This window comes from Triturus cristatus, chromosome 3_1 (assembly GCF_964204655.1).
Source record: "Triturus cristatus chromosome 3_1, aTriCri1.1, whole genome shotgun sequence".
Taxonomy (NCBI): Eukaryota; Metazoa; Chordata; class Amphibia; order Caudata; family Salamandridae; genus Triturus; species Triturus cristatus.
This window is the reverse complement of record NC_140583.1, coordinates 533770872-533787083: the sequence shown is the minus strand read 5'-3', so window position 1 is coordinate 533787083 and position 16212 is coordinate 533770872. Positions and strand designations below refer to the sequence as shown.

Here is a 16212-nt window from a genome sequence, read left to right as displayed (position 1 = left end):
AGTCAAAGATGAGCCTCATTTGATCTGGATAGAGATGCGACTGATAAGTAATAGCGGGAAAAGAGAATAAGGAGAAGAGTTGACTTGAATTGATCAGAGTTGTTGAAATATTGATGGAGTCAGGGATGGCTGTGCATCAAAATAAAGTTGAACTTTCACTATTTTATTGCAAAGGGAATATAAGATGTTGTATTTTTTTTTTAAAAGAGTTTTATATAGCACAAACTAGAACCGGAGGTATCAGAGCTCTTTACATGAGCAACAGTTACATTACAGATGGACACATTCATTTTCGTTAGGCACTGGGAGATTAAGTGATTTGCCCAGAATGCCAGAATGTTGAACGCCCCCGCCGAGACTCAAACCCGGTTCCCCAGGGTTGACCACCCTAGCAGTTAGGCCACATTATCTCTCCAAGAGAATGTTGTTACGAAGTGCTCCTGAAGGAAGAACTGGGATCCTGCTGGAATCAGAACTGAGCGCGTGTTTCACAATTTAGAACATTTCTGTAGATTAATTTTAGCCTGTTCAGTTCTTGAAGCAAAGCATGTGGTGCAGGTTTCATGAATCAGCAACTTTGGGGGGTGAGCAAATAACATCCAATTTGCTGGGCCACCTGTATTGAGGGTTACAGTGCGTTCCCATCACAGGCTTTGGTACAATTTCTAATATAATGTGTTCAACATCTGTTGGCGGTGGCTTTATATAATCATGCAATTGTTATAATGTTGGGCATATGTAGGATGTGAAGAGTAACAGTGTGAAAGGTCCGGCACCCTCTTTACGTAGTTTGAAATACCCAGAATTTCTTGTGGGCGAACACTCTAATAGGGATTGAACCCTTATACCCCCTGTATCAAAGTATTTGAAAACAAGGTAGGTGTGTTCTCCTTTTCAGAAAATCAAAACAACATCCTTTTATCGTTCAGCATGTGCTCCTTTATTTAGGTAAGTAGTTCAATGTTCAAACAGAGGTGAAATATGCCTCTTGATGTACAATAAAGCATGTGTTAACCGTCAACACGTGTTTCACCCCCTATAGCTATTGAGCCTGGGGCTTTCTCAAGCCTCAAAATCAACAAATTCAATCACGTCTTCTCAGTCTATGCCTGGTCTTCGTATATCTAGACCTAGGGTGAATCCCTGTCTACATTCTGTCCTCGGTTTAGTGTATATGTAGGATGTGTTTGTAGGTGATACATAAACCTTATAATTATTCTGAGCCATACATTTTTATCTAAGTAAAAGAATCCCAAACCTTTGATCAGTCCATGGATCATGTAGGTTGTGGTAAATTAGACCCCTACACTAAGGGGCATTTTTACAAGGAGCTAGCGCCGCCGCAGCCTCATTTTTTAATGCAACAGTGGTGCAATCAGTGCTCCACATTGCTCCATATTTACAAACTGGCACATTGGGCACAATGCATCAGTTTGTAGAGGCCTGCGTCACACTATACCTGCCCCAGGTATAATGTAAGCAGGGTAGACGTTCCCACATTAAAAGCCACTTAGAACAGATGCAGTGAAATGTACAACTTTTCACTACATCACTCTATGACTTGACTGCATCAAAATCCCTATGTCATACAGGGTTGGGGATCAAAGCATAGATGCCTGCGCCAGTCTACACGTCCCTACTTTTATAAACAAAAAAAGGTGCAAGAGGGCTTGAGACACAATCCCCTAGGTCCCAATGTGAAGAGACCAAAGACTACCCACTTGGTCCCCCCAATACCATACAAAAAACAGACAGCCCTGCACACTTAAAGAAGTCAAACATGTAAAGTACACAGAAAGTAATTTTTAACACAACTGTTTTCCCAAAGAAAAGTCAATGTCTTCTTGTGCTTTTTGATTTCATCCTTTATTCATTTTTCTTAATTTTTAAAAGCGTTTTTGCAACCGCCAACGCGTTTCGTCCACAATCGGACTTCTTCAGGGCTAACAATATATGTTTAATGCGTTTTTCTTATTCCGATGTGTTATGGCCAGTTGTTCAGCAATGATCTACATACACTTGTGTTTAGAAGAAAATTCTGGGCGGTAAAGTTGTATCCACTCAGGAGTTTGCAGTGATAAGCATATACCAGTAAATAGACGCATCCGTCGCCACACAATCGTCTCGGCTTAAAAATCCCTATGCCTTCTCAACCAGGCGTAAGTACTGACACATGTCTTTTAACATAAGACTCGCCTCTGTGTTCTGACGCATTGCTAGAGTTGCGTCAGTCTAACGACCAACTCCAGCAATGCATCACTTTAGCAACAAAGGTTGAGTCAGAATTTCTGATGCATCCGTGAATCCTTGAACCATGGAGCACTGTATTGCAAATATGCCAATAAGTGACCAAGATGTATGGCACAATATTGAGCACAAAAATATCATACTAAAAATATCATAGCCAGAATATTGACTTCCCAAAAATATTCTGAAGGGTAAATATATATAGGTATGGTCAATTCTACAGCTACATACCTTAAAGATATACAATATCATCAAGGTACATGTTTGAGGAGTGAAGTATTGTAAATATTTACTGATCTATTTGTATTTAAATTTACAATATTTTGGTAGTTGATATTCTGACGAACTCAATGTTCTGGTAGTATTCCAACACAGTTTTGGCAAGTGTAAATTATTAATAGAAAGGCCTTATGAATTGTGAACGTCTTTATTTTAAAACAATACAAATAACAACATTAGAGAGAAAACAAAGTTTTGTAAATCATATTTCCCTGCCTATGTGGGAAGGGTATGCCCAGACGTGGGTCCCGTGCTCACTACGCCACTGGAGTCAAGCTATCCTGGCCTAAGAGGGGTGAAACCCCGAAACCGGTCCTAGGATGCTTGATTCCGGTCCAGGGAAGACATGGCTTGGCAGTTCAGGCTGGACTGTTCCCATGAGGCCCAGGGTCAAGACTGAGTTGCATATGGCCATATCTGAACTGGGGTGGCGTGGTGAGCAAAATAACGATGGATTAAACCCAGATCTGTGACTGGGGGTGAATGTTTTGCCAATGTGCAACATTCTGTCCATCATCTTGTGTGTTCTGCTGTTCTCCCTATGTGGGAAGGGTATGCCCAGACGTGGGTCCCGTGCTCACTACGCCACTGGAGTCAAGCTATCCTGGATGAAGAGGGGTGAAACCCCGAAACCAGTCCTAGGATGCTTGATTCCGGTCCAGGCAAGACATGGCTTGGCAGTTCGGGCTGGACTGTTCCCATGAGGCACAGGGTCAAGACTGATTTGCATATGGCCATGTCTGAACTGGGGTGGCGTGGTGAGCAAAATAACGATGGATTAAAACCAGATCTGTGACTGGGGGTGAATGTTTTGCCAATGTGCAACATTCCGTCCATCATCTTGTGTGTTTTGTTTTTCAGAGCGCAGCAGCATTATATTAAACTAATGACATTTCATCACCACAGATTCCCCTTTACATTTCTCTAAATTTGTAAAGTGAAACAATAATGTTATCCTTAATTGTAAACTTCTTGGAGAGGGATGTAATTTTTCCAAATAAATGTACATTATACTTCTTTTGTTCATTATAGAGTATCTGCAAGTGGTGTTTCTCGAAGGGATACCTGTTTTAAAAGACGTATATACACCCATCAACTTCTGTCAAGGTCAGATTTAATGAAATCTTACTGGGAAGATGCAGGGACAGATTAATGCACAGACAGGCAGCCAGGCGAGATACATACAATTTTAAACAGTGTTGTGAACAGCAGGATATGAATTTTCTCCTAAATGAAAGCTTCTTTAAAGAAGTGAAATTAAGTGTTTTGGATTCACAGCAGGTGCAGAGATAGGTTTATGAATCAAAGACACAGAAGAACCAAATTGAGATTTTGCTCGAAAAAGCATTTTTTGTGACCTTTATCAATGGATTCAATCCAACGAGTAGCCCTTTGATTGATGTTTTATCCAGATGGCTTCTTCCTGTCATTTTTGTCTTTTGGGATGTTAACTTCATTTCAATTCTTCACTTTGACATGTGTTTGCCTGGCATTTAGGTCGTCTTTTTAGTGATATTTGGAATTAAAGCAAGAAGTGAAAAACTAGGGCTATTTAGGAACAGAAGTAAGGAGAGGAAAGACACAACCTGGTGAGAAAATATCAAATTTGTGAAATACGATGAGGAAAACATGTGTAGTGTTGTTTGTGAACGAAGGGAGGGCAGACAACGGAATGTGGAAGTATAGAACATGTAAAGGAAGCCTGGGAAACATGTTCCATGTTGAAGCAACAGGTGTGTTCTGTTCAGAAGTCATGAATGAAACTGTGGATGAAGGTCCACTTATGATCTATTGAAGAACACACCACTTGTAGTTAGATAGTCTGTCAGCTAATACTAAAACCCTTTTATACGTTCGTCAACATATGGCAGATAAGGAGGTGGGTCCCAAAGTGGTACACCAAGAGCCCTGGTTCCATTTTAGTATGGTCTGGATGTACTTGTATCGATACATTGGTCAAATGCTCGGGAGATGAGGGAGATTTTAGAGGATTAGATTCGGCCATTAAAGTTCTGCCTAATAAATATGAAGGTTAGCATAGAGTAATTGCTGATATAAAGGATGGGTGAAGTCCATAAACTCGTTTGAGCGCTGGTTGCTTTGAATGGGGGACGTTGTGGTCCTTATGTCCTGCCTCCTCCTTAGTTAAATATAGCCCATAGTCAGCCTCCTTGGCTGTCTCTCTAGTCCCTGTTAAAAGCACTCAACGCATAAATGATAAATAAATGCAGTAACCTAACCATGCAGCGTTCCCCCTCTTTCACAAACGGGACCCACTGTTGATTATTTGATAGGAAAGAGTTCTGCTAGGGCAAGTTGTGGGTCTGATCCACGGTTCCTTCAACGGAGAGACGTGAGACCCCGCGTAACTAAATTCACTGTTCTGTGAATATGCTGGAGTTTGCTTCCAGTCATTTCTCGACTTCCATATAGGCATGTATGTAGCCCCTCTGCTGTGTATCCGGGCGCCTGTACCTGAGCACCTCCAGTGGCCATGGCTCTGCTATCCCTGTTGACTTGGTTTATTTCTCTGCAAAGACACGGTAGACACCGAAAAATAAAACGACCGCAACAACCAGCAACTGTGCATAGTTGCTTCTCACTTAGAGGTGTGCCGCATAAAAACGAAAAGGAGAAGTTTAACTGCAATGCAATTCATTATTGTACATTGCGTTTGAGTTTTAAACATATGACGGTACGGTGTTGTTTTGGTCAGAGATCTCACTAATTGATGTGGCTCTGATGTGAAAAGTGATTTGTTTCTACATCTACACCAGTGTAACCACAGAAACAAACAGTGCGTTTAAAAACTTTTTTGTAATAAGGAAAACGAATGCATGCTGGTTTTGCCGCATAGGAAATTGTGTGAAAAGGACCCCATGACTGTTCCAAACGTGTGTTAGGTTCTGGAGAATGGGGTTTTTACCACATTTTTCAGTCATTCAAGCGTCAAGCTGCGTTTACCCCCATTATGGAACGGGAAGTAGCTTAACAATTTTAATGTGACAACTGAAAATTATGTCTGGCTCGATAGTAAATTCAGTCATTTTCACCAACTTTGTGAATATGCAGCTGAACTAGGAGACGTAGATCAGGTTTTGCATCCTTCTCGGTTGACACATATCTCTCTTCATGTTGACAAGTACGGGAGCAGGAACGTAACTTCTTATGCAATTCTTTCTCAAAACGTGCTGCAAAATTCACCACTTTGCCACTTATTTTCCAGATTTTTCTTTGGGGGGAACTCCCTTCCCGAGTCCTTCTTTGGTCGCTCGAGCTTGCTTGCTTCCTCCAGGCACTTTTACTCCCCCCCCACCAGTTTCAAAAGTCACGAGTGGCCAAAGGCTTCATTTTACAAGAACAGAGTGATGTACTAAATATTGAAAGTGTGGGAAATTCACATAATTTGCTTTCGCATTATTACGTGACATTTCTGGAAAATTACATGAAATTTCTGAACATTTGTGAAATTTCGTGAAGTGTATGACTGTTATTTAGCACTATGTTTCACGCTAAATAAAATAGCACACAGACACAAATTACATGAATGATAGTCACTTGCATTCTGATTGTTCCCGTTGTTCCAGTGCCATCATTTTGCCATGAATGGCAACATAATTACTTAACATGGTGTAATAGCATAACATTCAAAATTCGCCCGAACTACATGAATTACATTGGTATTATTTTACATTTCGCAGAAACTAACTAAAAATCTTATTCAATATTTTGAGTGTGAAGTTCTCACAGCAGATGAAGCAAGTCTATTTAAACATCAGTAGTGTGTCCAAGAACAACACACACAAACAGCTCTTGCATAAGTAAAGTAGCAAAAGAATTTAACTATTGTGGAAAAGTAGGTGGGATGAGTGAGTGCTAGATAACCTCGAGGGCTGGCCACCGGTATCCATTATTAGATTAAGGTGAGCGCTAGCAGAGATTCGCAGGCATTAGTCATTGTTGTGGTTCTCTTTAAGGCAGTCATGACTTTGCAGGAGGCAAGGAATTTGTACAACATGTTTTTAATTGACACAATGATCTGCCTTGGGTATGGTCTTCATTAGAGAAATGAACAAAATTCAATGCTGAGGAACGCTGCACATTTAACAATAAGGTAATTACAGTTTCAATGTGAAAAGCGATGAAGTCAGAATGACCTCCATAAAGCTATGTACAATTACAAGGCACTAAGCACCTGAAAGTTGTCCATTTGAGCCTTCAGCTCAGATGTATGCCCAGAATGGTGTCATCGAGATTTGATGAGATAATAGAAACTGAAAGTAATTGATACCTGATAATAATTTATAACTATTACGTTAATCGTGTTCTACTCACCTGCAAGTGTGGTCTAGCTAAATGAGAGACTTCTTAGAGTGCAGCAGATAGTTCTTATCTTCCCCAAAAGGAGAAACCTAAGAGTTTAAAAAGGAACCCTGTACTCTTCTGACACACTAACTTTATTTTGTGTTATGTTGTCCTATGTTTATGGATTTATAGAGCTCGTGGTTGCCCGAAGGCTTCCCAGCGCTAAGGAGAAGATACAGTCAGGGTGCAGAGGATGTTATGGGAAGATACAAGTTTTAAGGTTTTTCCTAAATGCGAGTCCGTCAGTTAGCAGACGCATTTCTATAGGCAGGCAGTTCCACAGACTAGGAGTCAGATGTGAGAAGGATCTACCTCCCCATCTGCATCTCTTTATTCTTGTCTTTTTCATGAGTAGATCTGTAAAAGATCTTAAGGATCTTCCCAGGACATAGGGTGTGACAAGCTTTTTAATTAAGGCCAGACCTTTGTCATTCATCACTCTATGGGCAATGCAGAGTGACTTGAACTTGATCTTGGCCTGGATTGGAAGCCAGTGTAGTGTCTTCAGGGCTGCTTTTGCTGATTGTTGTCTGGGAATACACGTGTATAGCACATTAAAACACATCTATGTGCTTCATGTTACATTCAAACAACGTCTCCAAACGAATATCAAAAACATAATCATCAGAAAAACTATGTTTTTGGAAATTGATATAACCCTGTTCACACGTCATTCAATCATTCGTTGAACTGTTTTAAACAATCAAAAAGGTAAAGTCCAAAAATTGCCTCTCCAAAAAACAAGCCACTTAAATGTTTTTCCAATTCAAAATTTCAAAAAGAAAACTAATCTGTGAAAGTCTATTTATATTATCCGGGGGAAACTCACTTTCTCACATTTATATATGGAGATCAAGCTCATTCCAGTTTGAATGAAACTTTAAACATAAAATTTCATTTGAGATGCCCCTTTGTTTATATTCTTTAATAAGGAAATGCAGTTACCGCTGAGGGTATTATTTTTGGATAAGAGCTTCTTTGTTTATAGTCAGCAAAAAAAGTGGAGTGTGAATAGTCAGTTCACATTAGAAATTGACGTTTGAGAGGTAAAAACATCATGGGGCAGATTTATTCACTTTGTACTGTGTTTGCTTCACAAAGGTTTCTATGCAACCAACCATGGAGTTTAGCACAAAGCCCTATCTACTAAAAAAAGGTAGAAAGGACTTTGTGCCAAAAATGAATATCCAGGAATATCCCCTAACAACACCGGTCTCGTCTGTTAGAAATCTAGGATTTAGATATGATGCCGATCTCTCTTTTGCGGCCCAAATCCAGCATATTTCTTCATCCTGTTTTGTTAAGTTAAGATCTGTCAGAAAGATTTTGCGCTTTCTCCCAGAGGAGAGCCGAAAGATCATTGTCCGTGCATTGGTGACCTCACATTTGGATTGTGCCAATAGCTTATACCTGAGGCTTCCATCTTTTCTGATCCTTAGATTAGAAATAACTCAGAATGTGGCGAATATGATCATTCATTGGGTCCCTTTTCGCCATCACATCTCCCCCCATTGGAGGCAACTTCATTGGGTCCTGGTTGCTAAGAGGGTCTAGTTTAAAGCCCTGACATTTGCCATCAGTGCCTTAAGGGGCATAGGACCACACTACTTCAGGAATGGGTTTAGCTTGTACCATCGCGAGCGAGCCCTGAGATCTAATCACCTGCGACTTCTTCACATTCCGAGGTATGCCAAAGCTTGACAAGGTGGGAGGTCATTCTCTGTACAGACGGCTAAGCTTTGGAATTCACTGCCCACCCACATGCGCTTGGCCAAGACAGTACAGGGATTCAGGAACGATTTAAAAACATGGCTCTTCAGTTAAGCATAGATTAAGCTGGCCAGTCTATTCCTCAGTCTTGCTAGGAGCACAGTGATGCCTCAGCTGAGGTAGCTGCACTCTGTGCAAATGGCTTTGATTGATTGATTGATGTCTTCTGCTCTCTCCCTTTTGCGGCTAGCAGCAAGTGTTGCACTGTATAAAAACCTAATAAAATTGCCATTGGAGTCATGTCTTACTATGGATTAAGTCACTGAGAAATTGAAGAGCAACCCCAAGAAACAAACTATTTTGTGAACCCGTTTAAATGAAAAGAAAAATAAATGCACTTTCTAATTGTATTATTTTTTTGACAACTTTTGAAATGTACATGCATATTTGTAAATGTAAAGTTACATAATCATAAAATTAAGAATCATGTACAGATGCTTATTATAAAGAACGTTATAAAGTTGACAACAATTTGTTGGCATGTGACAACATTATGCCCATTATTAGGAAGGGGAATGATGATAATGAGTAACCTAGGACACAGAGTAAATGGGTTGTGGACATGGGAATACCCTGTAAAGCCCCAGAATGCTTACTTTATTGTTGAAGTAATTACAGTTATGAAAAATAGGAGATCTTAGCCTTTAATAAGATATTAGCTACTGGGGGAGCGGAGCTTGCTCGCGACCAAGATGGCCGCTTGCGATATATTGGGAATTAAGGGGGAGTGGGGGGGCAAGCCGACACCAGACCACTTTATTGTGTGTGAAAAAGGCCGCTTTATTGAAACAGGTGCATATCACAATTTTAACTCCTTGGCCACTGCCTTACAAAACTAACACCTCGCTATACAATCATTTCCTGACCTCTTGTTCCTTCCCCCACCCCTACGATCCCAACATCAGTTCCCCCATCCCCCAAAATACAACATAACATTCCATAACCAACAATTAACCCAATCCTACACCATGTAGCCTTTCCCACTCCCAAACTCCCCTGACCGTAACCCCTACCTGCCTTCTGTGCAACTGTAACTATCCAACCTCTAATCTAAACTTATCCAAACTGTTTCCCCTTCCCTGTTCCTGGACCCAAACTACCAAACTTATAACAACAAACTCTAGCCAATCCCGGCCAACTGTCAACCACCCCGCCTGCACCTGTTCCAAGCGACAATACAGCCAACTGCCCCTATGCACCTGTTCCCACAAATGCTGCCCACCAGGCTTCTCAAACGACATCCCACACCCCTAAAACTACGCCCCTTCACCCCTAAACATTAGGGTGGGCGGGAGGGGAAAATATTTCCTACTCCCCGCGCTCCCAGCCACCAGGTCACCAAACTTAAAATGGTGGCTGGGGAGGCGCGCAACTAGCCTATATAGCCCTTGGGCTACTTTTGCCGTAATTGGGCTGCATTTGGGCTATCCCAAAATGCAGCCCAAACTCACAAAATGGCCGCTACGGCCACTCCCCCCCCCTCCCCCTCCCAATCTGCCCGGGAGGCAGACCTCGCTGTGCTCGGCTGCCCCCCAAGCTCCCATTGGGAATTAAGGGGGAGTGGGGGGGCAAGCCGACACCAGACCACTTTATTGTGTGTGAAAAAGGCCGCTTTATTGAAACAGGTGCATATCACAATTTTAACTCCTTGGCCACTGCCTTACAAAACTAACACCTCGCTATACAATCATTTCCTGACCTCTTGTTCCTTCCCCCACCCCTACGATCCCAACATCAGTTCCCCCATCCCCCAAAATACAACATAACATTCCATAACCAACAATTAACCCAATCCTACACCATGTAGCCTTTCCCACTCCCAAACTCCCCTGACCGTAACCCCTACCTGCCTTCTGTGCAACTGTAACTATCCAACCTCTAATCTAAACTTATCCAAACTGTTTCCCCTTCCCTGTTCCTGGACCCAAACTACCAAACTTATAACAACAAACTCTAGCCAATCCCGGCCAACTGTCAACCACCCCGCCACCCAGAAACAAGGGGGGGGAGTGTAGGCGGATACGCCTCTTCCTCCCCTTTTTCTGCCCCCCCCACAATCCCCCCGGGACCGCATGTGAACCTTAACGCATGTAAAACCCCTAGCAACCGTGCAAAAACCTCTCAAACTCCAAGCGGTACCGGGGCAATCCCCAACGCGACAAGTGTACCCCAGCGTCCCTGAACAGCACTCGCGCATCGCCGCAGATGTCCCCATGAGCCAATCGTCCTATCCCCACATAACTACCAAACCGCCCCATCTCCGTGGGTAACCTCCTCCTCACTTAATCCACTGCCCGAAGGCTTACCGCCCCCGTCCAACTCCGCCAGGGGACAAATTCCGACCCGACAATGGAAAACGCCACCCATCTCCCCCTGATCCATACCAGGTCCTTTGACATAAACCGCCTCAGTGCCAACCTGTCTCCCTTGCCCTGTCAGTCTCCCCCAACTGTAATACCAACAGAAACGGGCCCCTTCCCGCCCGTAAAATACGTTCCCCACTGGCACAAATTCCTTCCCGCTCCAAAAGGCCCTTATTCCGCCATGCCACAGAGGATAAGTCTGTCTGGACCCCCAAGCTGTCCTCAAAATAACTCTCCCGGGCCTGTACCCGCGCCCGTCTCACAAAAGAATACCCCACGATCCCGATGGCCATCTCCCTGGCGAGGGGTCCCATAACCGAACCTGAAAAGAAAACAAGAATGAAAACCAGGAAAAAACCCCAACTAAACATTATCATTATTTATTTTTTTTTTTTATTTTTTTTTTTGCTGCACCCATACCGCTAATAACAATTCGATGACCACCTGCCCAACTTCCTGATGTCCCTACTCTCCCAACCCCTCGCCTGTGCCCCTGATGCCGCCCCAATGTGGAAGGAATGCGTGCCAAAAACCTTTCTCCTCGATAACCCGTCTCCTCATTGCTGTATGCAGCACCGCCCGCAGTACGAAGCCTTCATGCCCCGCCCCCAACTATGAGAACAGACCAAGTCCCCCAACCCCCCGAGCAAGATTTCCGACGCAAAACCCACCGCAAAGGGCAACCGGTGGCGAACGCACCCTCATCCCAGCTCGCTTTTTGTGGTCCGTTTTCCCCTTTCAGAGCCAACTACTAAAACCCTCCGCCCCGAAAGAGACCTCCCCATAACCAGTTCCCGACGAAACCGACCCCCGCCAACTTGCCCCATCGTCACCTCGGACGGACCCTTTGCCGCCAAGGCCAATATGAACTGCAAACCGCCTCTTGTCTTGCCACCCCGGGAACCCGCCCGTTCGCCTCTGAATGGACAAACTCCTCCCATGCCGCCCGGTATGCTGACCTCGTAACCAGGGCTAAGGCGCCGAAAACCAAGTGTAGCATCCGGTGTTGCCCACTTCCCATAACTATTTCATCATTCCGGTCAGAGTCCCGTCCCGTCCTAGGCGAGCCCACCGAATCTCCCGCGTTGTGAACTAAACAAGACATTCGCAATGTCATCGACCACGCCTAGCCCATGCCCCGCGTGGAACATCATATCATGCCTCAACGCCCCCGCCCCTAAACCCTCAACCACTCGAGCACCTGCTCGTCCCGTGCCGACTTGCCTGTTGCTCCCCTGCACCACTGCCATTTTGTCACTCCTAACGTGACCTTCTTGTGATCTAACGGAAACCCCCCTACCGCGTGACAGCCACCACCCAGGAAAAGACATCCCAGAAAGCCATGCTCCTGCCTCCCTCCACCCGTTCCGCGGGCCAGGGTTCTACGCACCACCTTCCCTGCCAGTATAGCCCAAATCCCCTGCTCCCTTCTGCATCTGAGAAAATCCGCACATTCCACACCAATGTCCACGTCCCTCATCAAACGCACCCCGTTAACTGGTGCCGTAAAAACTGCCAACATTCTCGAGGCTACCCGCACCCCGCTGACAGCCGAACAGGCTAGTGTGGGGGCCTCTGCCTCTCCACTGGTCTCCCCAGTCGCCTCCCGAACGTCCGCCCTACTCTACCCACCCTACTGGCAAAATTGAGATGCCCAGCGACCCTTGCATGCCCCCAATCGTCGCCTTCTGTCGCGTCAACACACTTGCTCGCAGTTCTAACATGTTTCGCTTTGTATCCACCAGAAGGCATGCCTCCACCAAACGGGACCCAGATCCATGCCTAGAAAAGCCAGTACCATACTGGGTCTTCGTGTTTTCCCCAGTGCCCATGGCACACCCATCTCCCTCATGATCTCAGGGAAACTGTCCAGCCCTTCTGGCAGTCCGCGGAGTCTGAGGTGCCGACACAAAAGAAGTCATCCAAGACCCACATCGCGCCTTGGTGACCCGTCCGTTCCGTAACTAACCCTTGTAGGAACGTGCCGAAACTTCAAAAGTGCGCCAGACATGGAGCAGCCCATCGGCAATGCTTTGTCCACATACCAGTGACCGCCGAATTGTATGCCCCACAGCTCCAAGTCATCTGGATGAACTGGCAGCAGCCGGAAAGCTGACTGCATGTCGCACTTTGCCATCTGCACTGTTGCGCCCGTGGTCACCACCAGTAACATAGCCACGTCAACAGAGGAGTAAAACACAGTGGCGGCACTTTCCTCAATAAATTCCGTGACCGACCCACCTTTGGGCCATGACCATTGCTGTATCAGCGAAAACTGCCCCTGCTCGTTTTTTTTTTTTTTTTTTTTTTTTCTTTTTCTTTTTCCGGCACCACTCCAATGGGTGACCCCATCAACTTTATGCAACAGCCATTTCCTGAAAGGGGTCCGCCCTGCGGCCCTCCTGTACCTCCTTATCCATTTTCGCTTTTTCCACCTGTGGGCGCTCCTGCGCCAATTTCAACGTAACTGCCCATCTCCGCACCCTCGTACCGTCCTACACCAAACTAAACCCCACCAGAAACCCCCAACCGTAGTCACTCCGCCACTGCTTTTATATATATATATATATATATATATATTTTTTTTTTTTTTATTTTAAGCATGGGAATCTTGCATGATACCACTACACCAGCGGCGCTCGTCCTGTCCGGATAACCCCACAACTTCCCCACCTTAACCGTACTAAGAGCCCTGGGGCCCAGGCCCCTCAGCCCCCCTCCCACCTGCCGTGGCTGCTTTTGTGTTGCACCATTCCTGGAGGTACTGCAATACCAGGTTGATGCGTGGATTGGACAGAGCCAGCTCCTATTCCATCTCCCTGTTCCAAAAATCAATTTAATATATGGTCCCCAGATAGAGGGCGCATCAGATATTAACTGGCCGTAAAAATAGTCTTCACCGACCCCGCGAGCCCCATGGTATGTTCTCCCCGCTTCGCTGCCGTATCCCACGCCATGCGCGCCCGGAATTCCTCAGCATACTGAGCCCAGGCATATCCCCCCCTTGTAATTTGCGCTTTCCGTATGACTGCCTTGTATTTACACATGGCCACTAACCTCCCTGGAAGCTCCCCACCGTACCCACTGTCAAAATGAGAAAAGCCGCTGTCCGGTTCCCTATCGTCACAGGCACCTTAAGCCTCCTTGCCCACTCGAATTCCACCTCCTCGGAACCCTCCTTTGTCCTGACCTTCCTATGCCGGAGTTTGACCATTTCCACATATTCCTCCTTCCAAACCTCGTTTTGTTACCAACATCCAATGCCCCCCAAGGGCTTCGCTACCCCCATACACGGTAACCGTGTGCTCTTCAATTCCTCCTTTTCCACTTGATTTTTTTTTTTTTTTTTTTTTGTGTGAGCCCACTGTGGAGCCCGACCCACACCTTGAGATTAAGAGTCTACATGCTCTAACGACTGAGCTAGCCGGGCCCCTCCCCTATCCTTGCATCAGCTGCCTCTTTCTTGACCGTCCCTTCTCCGCGGTCTTACATTCGTCCCCCGTTTCTGCGCCTTCCTGGCCTACTGCCACATCCATCCCAAGCTTTTCTTCGCGTTCCCGCCGTTCTTGCTGTAAATTCAAATGCTGAATTTACCTTCCAAATCCCCCTCTCATATCCAGCAACGGTATGCGAATCGTGCAAGTTTGCCATAATCAAATGGGGTCATGGTTCTAAAGCGCTGGGGAAGCACTCACCTAGCTGAAGCATCAGATACACAGACAAGTCACTGGGACTGTCAGCCTCACAAGACCACCCCTGTATGCGAGCGTTTTCAAAGCAGTGACTGTCTAGCTCGCTTTCTCGTCCACAGTTGCAAGCTATTGTTCATGCCGTCTCGTGTTAGGGAACACTTCTTCCCCTCCCCTGCCCCCGGAGCGGCCGTCCCCAGATGTAGCTCGTCGCCGGTTGTCACCCGGAGCTCGCCCCGCCCCCGCCCAGACGAAGCCCCGCCGTCGCTAATTCCCGCTGTTTCCACCGAATTCGTTGGAATCCCAAGAAGAGGAACCACTTGAGAAAACGCGGGGCGAGTGTGTTCCGTAGTCCACACTGCTCCCGCGTTGCATTTAACTTTTAATCGTTTCGGCAGTCCGCCGAAATGTAACGAGTTACCGCCTCACCTTCTGCCTGCCCGTGAGAGAAAATATTTCCTACTCCCCGCGCTCCCAGCCACCAGGTCACCAAACTTAAAATGGTGGCTGGGGAGGCGCGCAACTAGCCTATATAGCCCTTGGGCTACTTTTGCCGTAATTGGGCTGCATTTGGGCTATCCCAAAATGCAGCCCAAACTCACAAAATGGCCGCTACGGCCACTCCCCCCCCCCTCCCCCTCCCAATCTGCCCGGGAGGCAGACCTCGCTGTGCTCGGCTGCCCCCCAAGCTCCCATTGGCGCCTCCAGGACCATCGCTGTTGTGCCTAGAGCTACCGCACAGAACAAGCTGAGGCTGGTGGCTGAACTCGCCTGGAGCTCGGTGCTGGGACCGTTTCTGGCAGCCGGCGCCTGGAACTGAGGTGGAACGTCGCCCTACGTGAAGAGACTGGGTAAGCAGGAGAACGGACCCGCGTTTTGCCCGTAGCCCAGTGCGGCACCTGGGAAGCCTGTTTGCTGCGCCTGCACTGACTCCCCTGCTGGCCGGAGGGGAGCGTGGTGAGTTGTGGTGCTGAGGGCGGGTGCAGCAGCCCCTGTGCGGGGTGCCGTGATCACCGCGACTCGCCTCAGCTGACTGGAGCACCTTTTACTGGATTCGCGGGCTGGGCGCTGGAAGACTCCTCGGGACTTAGGCTTGGATCACCGGAGCGGTGGTTCCTACCTGCACAGCACACCAGGGAAGACGTGTGTGAGCGCGACGTGGCCGCCATATTTTCACAAGCGCCGCTGGAACCTTGTGCTGGGCCATTCATTGCTGCTCCTGTGACGAGAGCTGACTGGCGTGATGAAGCTACAACAACGCTGAGTACTTCCCCCAGTGAGGCGGTAAAATCTGGATGAGTGCAGAGTTGGATCTGAGCTATGTGTGGCCTGAGAGGCAGCCAACTTCTGAGGGGGTCACCTCTTGTCTGTGGAAATGCTGACTTATGTGAGGCACGCTGGTGACTTCGCTACATGTTAGTTTTGAGGTGTTTGCTGGCTGCCCCAGAGAGAGCCCTTGGTGGGTGAACAATCATGACACTGCTGCTCTAGTGGGGCCC

The 16212-nt window shown here is 46.4% G+C and overlaps 1 non-coding gene across 1 annotated transcript; it reads right to left on the bottom strand.

Moving 5' to 3' along the window:
* Positions 1-13763: 13763 nt before the first annotated feature.
* Positions 13764-13947, bottom strand: LOC146860544 (U2 spliceosomal RNA). Its single transcript, XR_014979386.1, has one exon. It is a non-coding gene; the product is annotated as a U2 spliceosomal RNA (small nuclear RNA).
* Between the last annotated feature and the right edge of the window lie 2265 nt (positions 13948-16212).